Here is a 10,920-nt window from a genome sequence, read left to right as displayed (position 1 = left end):
ACTTCAGAAGAATATTTACAATTCTAGCTGAACTGTCTGATTGGCTACAAAGTGCAAACGTTTTTATAATTCTAGCTAAAAGCAATTGGCCAAAGCAAAAGTGACTTATTTGGGCCACACTGTGAGGCAAGGTTAAATAGCACCTGGAGAAGTGAAAGTAAGAGCCATTTTTGATTTTCCTATGATTAGGTCAAAATTGAAAATTTTAGAATATGTTAGCATGAGTGTATTTCAAACTTCAGCATTATTGTTCCATTGATAGTTTTGTTAAAGAAAGGCAAAATGCATCCATTCAGATACAAGAATACCTTGGTAGCTCAAAAGCTGTATTGGGGCAACTGCTCCAGGTTTTATGGTGCCAAGTTATTAAAACCCATTTGACCAGTGACACCAGTGTGGTGCCATTTTACTCAAAGATGATGAGATGGTTATTGAATAGATTTGAATGCTGCAAAACATTTAAGAAGGGAACAGCATGAATCAGGACACTGTTCTATCCTGAATGCTGGCATTCAGCCTCAGACATAAGCCACCCCACAACTACTGAATCTCAACTAATCTGCAAAAATAAGGATCATGAAACCAACTGTTCAACTACCAGTGTCAATGCTATTGGCAACCTTCACTTTTCAAATATCTGCTCTTCACAAACAATTCAAAGATTGATTTATTTTTTAAAAATCTTTGAACTCACCTCATTTCTAATCTGATAATGTATGCGATGTTACTACCCTTATCATGTTTAATAATGAACAAAGTCAGTATTTTTGAACTCAAGAAGGCCTAAAGTAGTTGGCTCTTTTTCAAAGTCAATTTGGGAGAAAGAGATCCATAAGGAAAGAGATAAGTCATTAAATTATTATTGTGACAAACCCAGTGAAATAACTCCACTGAGGCTGACATCCTGTCACCAAGTCACCCTGTGTTTGTACATGAACAGTCCTTTCCTTTAGTACTGTCTCATTCAGAGTCAGCTACCAGAATGTCAGCATCTCTGACATTTCGCTATTTTTAATGTCAGCCACGGCTCACTGATTGGACCAAATTAACAGCCCCAATCAGTGAACTCATATTCTATGAGGTCCAGCTGACTGACATTTAAACAATCACTACAGCCAGGAAATGGGTGAATAAAGAGGGGGAGGCAGTTCATGCCTCCCCCCACAGGAGCTTAGTGGTTTAGGGTATCCTGTCCGACTCTAAAACAAATTGGGCAATCTCACTGGGGTCTGAGTGTAACATATCAGAAGGGTATGAGAATAGAAAACTCCATCAGACAGGAATACAAAGGTGCATACACTACAGTGAGAAATAGGTGGCGCTAGAATATAGGGGAATAACTTAATAAAAAAGCAAAGAACTGCAGATGCTTCTGACGAAGGATCATTGGATGCGAAACGTTAACAATGCTTTCTGTCCACAGATGTTGTCAGATCCGTGGGTTTCTCTGATATTTTGCAATAACTTAATAGATGGACAAAGTTAAAAATCACACAACACCAGGTTATAATCCAACAAGTTTATTTGGAAGCAATAGCTTTCAGAGCACTGCTCCTTCATCAGGTGATTGTGGAGGAGCAGCACTCCAAATGCTAGTGTAACCTGGTGTTGTGTGATTTTTAACTTTGTTCACCCCATTCCAACACCGGCTCCTCCATGTCATTTAATAGGTGGGGTCAGAGTAAGGGAGGAAGTGATAAAGTCAAGATCAGGATTACTGTGCAAGTATGTGAATGCACAGAGTGGTTAATAAAGTTGGTGAGTTGCAGACACAGACTACCATGTGGAAATACAGTGTATGGCTAACACGGACACTTTCTCAAAGAATTGCAGTTCTGGGTATTAAAGATTCTTGGATACAATTTGTTTAGGAAAGATATGAAAGGAGTTAAAAGGGGAGGGAGGTTGGTGGTTCATTAAGGAGAACATTGCCTTGCTCAAGAAAATGATGTCCCAGAGGGCTCAAGGACAGAGAACAAGTCAGATAGAGGTAAGGAAGAAGAACTGAGCAATTACATCGTTCAGTATTGTCTACTCAACACCAACTAGTGGGGATGATGTAGAGGCATAGATTTCCAAGGATATTCCAGAAAGTTGCAAGAATTATAAAGTTACAATGAGAAACTTTAATTATCAGAATAAAGACTGTGATGGTGGCAGTTTAAAAGGCAGGAGTGTTCTTGGATGATTTCAGAGTAAGGGGTTGCTCATTTAAGACAGAGATATAGAGGAATTGTGTCTCTTCGAGGATAGTGAATCTATGAAATTCTTTACTGCAGAGAGCTTTTGAGGCTGGATTGTTAAAATTATTCAAGGCTATGTTAGACAGTCTTTTAATCAAGAAGGAAATCAAGGGGTATGTAGCAAAGGCAAGAAAGTGATGCTGAAATAATCAGATCAGCCATGATCTCACTGAATTGTGGAGTAGACTCCATGGGTCAAATGGCCTGCTCCTGCTCCTACGTCTTATAGCTTTATGGTCTTACAATTTTAAGGGGAGTTTTCCACATCATTATGAGCCCAATCTATTTGGACTGAGAGGCAATCATGTACAAATGTCCTTTCTCGTCTGCCATAGTCATGTGGCCTCTACAATGTGGCACCCACACTGAAGGCAGTCACCTTAAGCTCACTCAATAATTGCCTCATGTTGAACATGCTGATACATTACACGGAGGAAACATTGTGCCAGAAGTGAAACTGAGGAAGGGTTTATCCAGCTGTGGGTTGTCACTAAAGACAAAAATGAAGAACAATGAAGCAAGGCACAATTAAAACATGGATAAAGCTTTTTCCTGACCAGCTCCTCTTTTATTTTAGATTAGATTCCCAACAGTGTGGAAACAGGCCCTTCGGCCCAACCAGTCTACACCAACCCTCCAAAAAGTAACCCACCCAGACCCATTTCCCGCTGACTAATGCACCTAACACCACAGGCAATTTAGAATGGCCAATTCACCTGAACTGCATAACTTTGGACTATGGGAGAAAACCCACACAGACACTGGGAGAATGTGCAAACTCCATAAAGACAGTCACTTGAGGCTAGAATCAAACCTGGAACCCTGAGACTGCAGTGCTAACCACTGAGCCACCGTGCCACCCATCAAATGACAGGGAATATGAAATGTAACAGGATGGCAGAATTAAGCCATCATAATGCATTTGTTGAGCAAACCAAAAGTTGCAAGTCACAGCACTACACTTTAATCACTGTTCAGAGGAGACAGTTTCAAAGTAAATTCCACTCTAAATCTCTCTGAAGTGATATGAGAGCTACAAATTAATATTTTGATCAGATATTGTGTTATTTAGACACTGATGGAATGATGAGTTGATGTTGAAACCACATGTGTGATGTATCTGACTTCAACCAGTCATAATGATGATTGGCTAGCTTCAAACTGAGGAGGTTACACACCCTGGCGTACAGCTCATGTCAAGTGCCTGTACATGGAGTCTTTTAATGATATGGAGAGGCTTTTGTAGCTGCTACTACCACAGGGTTCTGGCTGACCAGGGAACACATTCTCTTTTATTGCTCACCATGGCCATGTTGGAAAGATTTATAGGTTAATCTTCATCAACCTGTTTCACCATGTTGTATACACACCTTCTCTGACCATTAAGTACCAGATTGGAACTCAAATGCAAGACTTCTAGTTCAGAGGTAGGTGGTCGACTACATCAGCACATTACCAACTACTGATAACAAATAAAGATTAATAACTGATATAGCTCAACTCATCGGTGGGCGATGGATATTATCATTTCTACAGGTTCGTTACAATTGTTTACAGGTTTGAATGCATCTGTTTTTCCTATTTTATATATCAAAATGAATGCATCAAAAATCAGTTTCCATATGAGAATGCTGAAGTTAAAATAGTGAATCATTGAACAATCTGATGAGAGCCTGTATCTTTTTAATCGTTAGATTAATCAGTTCTATCCAGAGACCAAGAAGCTCTTTAGGAGAAAACTCTCCAGAGTTTGAAACATCTTTAAGAGGCAGAATGTTTAATTAACATTAACAATGTCTATAAATAAATGAATGAGGCAGTTGATACCCTTTGGGAGAGATCTTTGCTGATGAAGTGGCAGAGGTCCATATATTTTAGTGACTTTTTTTAATGCATTGACAGTGCAGAGAACTCCATTAGAAATAAGCATATCTGTGAGAATTGTTGACACTCTAACTATGTTATTAATAAGTGTTTAGTGCACCAAGGCAATGGGAGTGAATGTACATCTGTATCTATATATCTTTTAATCCACCATTATGCTAAAGAGTAATGATTAAAGTGGGGGGAGGCATGAAGAGTTGTGGTATAGTCGTAGTCTCACTGAGCTGGTAATCCAGAATCTCAGGCAAATGTTCTGGAGGCATTTAAAACCCACCATGGCAGATGGAATTTGAATTTAGTAAAATAGCTTGCCTAATGGCAGCTATGAAACTATTATTGATTGTTGTAATCATCAACCCTTTAGGGAAAGAAATCCACCATCCTTACCTGGTCTGGACTACATGGGGCTCCAGACCCACATCAATGTGGCTGACTCTAAACAACCTTTGGGGCAATGAGGTATGGAGAATAAAAGCTGACCTTTGCAGTGATGCTGGCACCCTGTGAACGAAAAAATAACTTCCAGATGTTAGGATTAAACCTGAAACTTCACTTCCAAATCAGAATTTGCACAATGTGTTTTTCAGAGTTGAAAGCTGTTAAACAAAGTTTGCATCCTGAAATGTAACATTCTGAAATATCAAATATTACTAAATCCCCCTTGATCTGATGAAAGATCATTGACATGAGACATTGAGATAACCTTTCCCTCCAAGGGCAGCAACTTGAAACAATCCACAATTCTAAGTTGCTGAAACTCAGCCCCATGGAGAAACAGTCATTGGCTGTGATTACTATGGGAGCTGACCTTTAATTGACCAGGAAACAGGTTTGCCATCCAATTAAAGATGGCAGAGTAGACTGTTAAAGCTGGAGGGTGAATTAGCTTGGAAAGAGAAAGATGCTGAAGTGTGAAGAAGTAAATATGACAGAGATGCTTCAAGATGGAGGCAAGTCTCACATTTAAACTCAGCTTTTGCAACCAATACACCACAGTGGAGCAGGGTTGAGGCAGATAGGGAGGGCATCGTGGCCTATCTGGATCACTGCCTCTAATCTAACTTGCCATTGGGTTCCCATTTCTCAAACTGACTCCTGCTACTACGGGAAACCAGAGGCAAGCTGCAACGTCCATTCAATCTCTTTTTGTGAGCCTCAAGTGATTCTTAATGAGGCATATAGCCCGGCATTGCCCCTTCAACCTCCCACCTCCTGATCCCAGAGGCCGAAAGGCGCAGGGCAATACGCAAATCAGAGTTATCCATAATTCCTTCCAGCTTCTATTACAGGCCTGGGAGCATCCAAACATACAACTCCTTTACTGTTTCTCACTGAGATGCAGGGGATGGGTGGCTAGAGGAATGGTTGATGTAAGCAATGCTACAGCGAATGATTTCAGACATGAGTGCAGATACATTCTCCAAAATCTTTTGGAAATTCTTCACATGTAGAGACAGACACAACACTTATTTTTTGCACAGCAAAGCCTGGGAAATAGCAATGAGATACACAGCTGATTGGTGCTTTTTCAGAAGGAAAAGCCAGTAATACTGGCACCATTACTTTGACAGTATTTGAAGACCTTTTCAGCAGTAGCAAGAGTCTGTAAAGTTGGTGATGTTGCCTGTGGTACCAGAGCCATTAATGCTGTTGTTGCTGGCAAAACTGTTAATAGTGTCAGCAATGTCGCTAATGAGTTTGATGAGGAATTATTGAGGAAGATAGAAAGCCACAAGGGATCAGTTCCATGTTTTACCTGTCCTTCAAGGCACATTGGGACTCAAGGATTAAACATTCCACTATCAAAGAGACTCACTGCAGTAGCAATTGGAAGCCTGTCCTCTTACAATATAGACAGAACATCTCAGTAGGGAGGAGACTGACTGTATCCCAAGAGGACCCTAGTGGAGCCACACATGTGGATTCTCCTGTAGCCTCAGACAGAGGTGTTTGTCTTTCTCAGACAAGACTGATAGCTTTGGCCACAACCCTGTTAAATTGCCTCCTGCTCCCACTGTCTCACTTCCCCTCCATATTAGCATAGATATGTGAATCCCCCATTTAGAGCAGGCAAAACTCTTCTGTCTTAATCTCTTCCCATCAACATATAATCATGAAGAATACAATAATCAGTCCTTGTAATCCATTAACACGTTATCACAGGACATCGACATCTATCGGATTTTGTAAATTCATAATTACCTATCTTAAACTATGTAATGACAATCGACCAAGTGACTGATAAACCTTTTGTTTAATTTCTATAAAAGTTACTGCCTTTGTGTGTAGAGCAGAGATTCATGGAGAAGTGCCACCACAAGTAGACACACAACTACTTTTGGGGACATTTTGAATCCCTTGCCAGCTGTCCGATAATAAAGCATCTACCGTTGTACAGAACTTGTGTCATCTGAATTTGTGGAACAAAATATACATCACCATTATTGGTAGTGTTGACATTAATACTGACATCCAATTGGGAACCTCCTGTAAGTTAGTAATATTATAGAATTTGAAAGTGGAGTCACAGGTGGATAGGTTAGTGAAGAAGACACTTGGTATGCTTGCCTTTATTGGTCAGTGCATTGAGTACAGGAGTTGGGAGGTCATGTTGCGGCTGTACTGGATGTTGGTTAGGCCACTTTTGGAATATTGTGTGCAATTCTGGTCTCCCTGCTATAGGAAGGGTGTTGTGAATCCTGAAAGGTTCAGGAAAGATCTACAAGGATGTGGCCAGGGTTGGAGGGTTTGAGCTATAGGGAGAGGCTGAATAAGTTGGTGCTATTTTCCCTGGAGCATCTGAGGATGAGGGATGATCTTATAGAGTTTTATAAAATCATGAGGGGCAGGGATAGGGTAAATAGACAAGGTCTTTTCCCTGGGGTGCGGGAGTTCAAAACTAGAGGGCATAGGTTTAGGTTGAGCGGGGAAAGATTGAAAAGGGACCTGAGGGGCAACTTTTTAATACAGAAGGTGGTACTTGTATAAAAAGAGCTGCTACAGGAGGTGGTGGAGGCTGGTACAATTACAAGATTTAAAAGGCATCTGGATGGGTATAAGAATAGGAAGGGCCTAGAGGGAAATGAGCCAAATAATGACATATGGAACTAACTTTATTTAAGATATGTGGTCGGCATGGACGAGTTGGACTGCAGGGTCTGTTTCCTTGCTGTATATCTCAATGACTCTATATTGCTGGTCTGAACTGCTTATCTTTCCAGTTTATCTTCTTGTATTTATTACCAATGCACTTATATTTTTCAAGCTTAAATGAATATCAATGAATGGCAATAAGCTATTGGCAGTAAGTACGTAATTTTGTGTGTGTGTGCGCGCGTGTGTGTGACAGAGAGAGAGAGAGAGAGAGAAAGAGCTCTGGTTTAATATGAGCCTATGGTTCAGCAGAATTTGGGGTTACATCTTCCTTCATCCAGACAAAACACTGAGAATGAAATTCTGAATCAGAATTGTGGCCAGGGCACTGGGAGGACTCCCTACTGCAACTCCAATAATTTTTTTAGATCATTAAAAATACGGTGCAACAGCTTTATCATTTCATTTGAAGGCCAAGCCCTCCAACACAGCAACGCTCCTTAGAATCAACCACAATAATGTACTTGAGTCTTGGAATGAGACTTAACGTCAATCCTTATTCATGCCCTGGAAATTCCTTAGTTTATTTTAGCATATGATAACAAGCACACACATCTGATTCTGGGGCCAGGAGTTCTTCATTTTTATCCAGAGATGCACACAAGTCAATTCCATGCTTGTCTGATACTGGCCTTCAGCTCAGTAAAACTTCAGATTAAAAATATCTTCTTCAGGTTTGAGTCCTGTGAAGTTCCTGCTCTTCACCCATTACGTAATCTCTTTCAATCCTACTCCTGAACTTTTTATATTTCGGTCTCTGATCACTTGTGCATTTTTTCTTCTTCTAATGTACTACTGACAGCTATGCCTTAAGTCACGTTTTAAAATTCAGTCATGAGACATGCAAATTGCTGACTAGGCCAGCATTTATTGCCCATCCCTATTTCTCTTTGAGAAGGTGGTGAGCTGCCTTCTTGAACTGCTCCAGTCCATGTATTGTCTCCCTAAAGCCCTCTGTCTAGCCTCCCTCTTTCAAAAGCTTAATTTTTCACCAAATGAATGACAGTTCCTCTGTTTCCTGTCTCTTGGCTTGTGTCGATTCCTCGCTTTGTATTGGAAAGGTTTCATTTTGCTGCATGTGCTATATCCTATAGTTTTCAGTTCAAAGAAGAAAAGATTTGTGATGGAAAATGTTATCAACAGTGCTATCAAGCAGCACCTTTTTAGCAACAACCTGCTCAATGATACCCAGTTTGGGTACTGCCCGGGGCCACTCAGCAACTGATGTCATTTCTACCTTGATTTAAATATGGTCAAAGGAGCTGAGATCCAGAGGTGGGGTGAGAGTGACAGCCTTTGACACCAAGGCTGCATTCGACTGAGCATGGCATCACAGAGCCTGAGAAAAACTGGAGTCAATGGGAATAAGGGGGCAAACTCTCCACTGGTTGGATGGATACCTGGCACAAAGGAAGATGGTTGTGATTGTTGGAAGTCAGTCAGCTCAGCTCCAGGATGTCTGTGTAGGAGTTTCTCAGAGCAGTGTCCTAGGCCTAACCATCTTTGGCTGTTTCATCAGTACCCATGGTTCTATCATAAGGTCAGAAGTGCAGATGTTTGCACAATGTTAAGCAGCATTCACAACTCATCAGAAACTGAAGCAGTCCATGTTCAGATACAACAAGATCTGGACAATATCCAGGCTTGGGCTACTGACAGTTGGAAAGTAACATTCCCACCACACAAATGCCAGGCCATAATTTTCTCAATTAAGAAAAAAATCACCACCCCTTTACATTCAATGGTATTATCATTGCTGAATCCCTAATATTAATGCCTGAGGGTTACCATTACCAGAAACTAAACTGGACTCATCATATAAATTCAAGAATAGGTCAGAGGCTAGGAATGCTGCAGCGAGTAACTCACTTCCAGATGCTTCAAAGCATGTCCACCATCTACAAAGCACAAGTCAGGAGTATAATGAAATATTCCCGACTTGCCTGGATGGGTGCAGCTTTAACAATACTCAGGAAGTTTGACCCTACCCAGGACAAAACAGCCCCCTTGATTGGCACTGCGCCCACAAGCATCCTTAAATAAGAATGAATAACCCATGAATTAACATCAGCCAAAAGAACTTGGCTTGCCTCCTTTCAAAACTGAATCTTTTATGTCTACTTGAAAGAACAAATGAGGTCTTGGTTTCATTTCTGAAAGATGGCAATGCAGTGCAATGTGCCTAATGCAGAAAGAAAAATCGTAATGATGGCGCAGGAGTGAATTGTTATCATCTTTAAAATCTTTTCCTTGCTTCACTGTTTATTTGTTCTTAATTTCATTTTGTCTAACAAATAAACTTGCACAAAGATTGCTTATTATCATTACGTATTTAGGTCTACAGTAGAATGCAATGGTTTAGTTTATTTAGTACAATATGGATACAGACAATAGTTACATAAATTCAAATAACTGCAATGTAATTAAAGCAATGCATTGACATGTTAAATACTAATTTGTTAACATTGTAAGAGATTTGTGGCAGTAGGTAGTTTTTGCAACTAATCATTATGAAAATGTTTCAAATGGCAAGAGAGCTGATCTCACAGGTAACAATGACAACAATAGAAATTGCTGGAAAAGCGCAGCAGGTGTGGTAGCATCTATAGAGAGCAATCAGAGTTAATGTTTCAGGTTGAGTGACCCTTCTTTGCAGATTAGCATCTCTTAAACTGTTAAGAGGGGTATCTATAACAAAATGCTGCACTAAGACTGCATGATAATCAAATATTGAGTAAATAATTAATTAGTGTACAGTGTCCTGGTCAGACTGTATCTAAGTATAGTCCTCAGATAATTCTTAACAAAGACATGAAGCAATTCTGAGAAAAGTCACAGGGCTGATGCCAACAGATGACCATGAACTAAGGATAGAATCGAGAAGCTGGTACTTTCTAACCTTTTAAGAGCCTATTGGATTACATGGTTTCTTTTTCTTGTTTGCTTGATTGAGCTAAGATTTGTCTGACCATCTAGTAGTTGAAGATAATGGTTTAAATGTTGTGTTACATTACATTCTAGTTCTACATTATGGCTGTCTTACAATAATTCCCACAAAGTAGCTTTTCCTACGCTAGACACTAAGCAGTTCATGCTGGCCCACCCTACGAGCTGAGCATGGTGCTATCCTGTCTCATGAACAACACTCTTGCATTTTGGACAGGATCTAACAAGATGTAAGTGAGTAGTAGGTAAATTAAGTCTATTGTTATCTTATCAAACATGGCAGCATTTCTGAGTCATGAACTGATACATCGCTTAGCTAATTTATCTCAGATGGGGTACTGGCGTTAGAACATTCTGACATATACCTCTACTTGGTACACTGCAAATTATCTTCAGCCAGTGACTCATAATGAGTGCATGGTTGAACTCTACTTGGGGTTTGCACAACCTGTTTTATTATGGAATTAAATCCATTAAAATGATAATGTGTTACAGATATCTTAGCATCTTGGCTTTGAAGGATTTTTGCCCTAAGATTTAAAACAAAATCCTGTCAGAGAATCATAGAGGTCAGCGGAATTTCAGTTTTGGAAGGGAGAGAATAGTGGTAACAGATTGGAAGCCTATGATATACTTTGGTTGATATTTCTATTCACTGTCATCAGTATTACAGCCCTGCTTTAGGACGGTACTT

Source organism: Chiloscyllium plagiosum, unplaced genomic scaffold, assembly GCF_037043375.1.
Source record: "Chiloscyllium plagiosum isolate Xiang-an unplaced genomic scaffold, Cpla_swu_hap1 HiC_scaffold_13, whole genome shotgun sequence".
In the NCBI taxonomy this organism is placed as follows: domain Eukaryota; kingdom Metazoa; phylum Chordata; class Chondrichthyes; order Orectolobiformes; family Hemiscylliidae; genus Chiloscyllium; species Chiloscyllium plagiosum.
The sequence above is the reverse complement of the archived record's forward strand: the minus strand, read 5'-3'. Positions refer to the sequence as shown.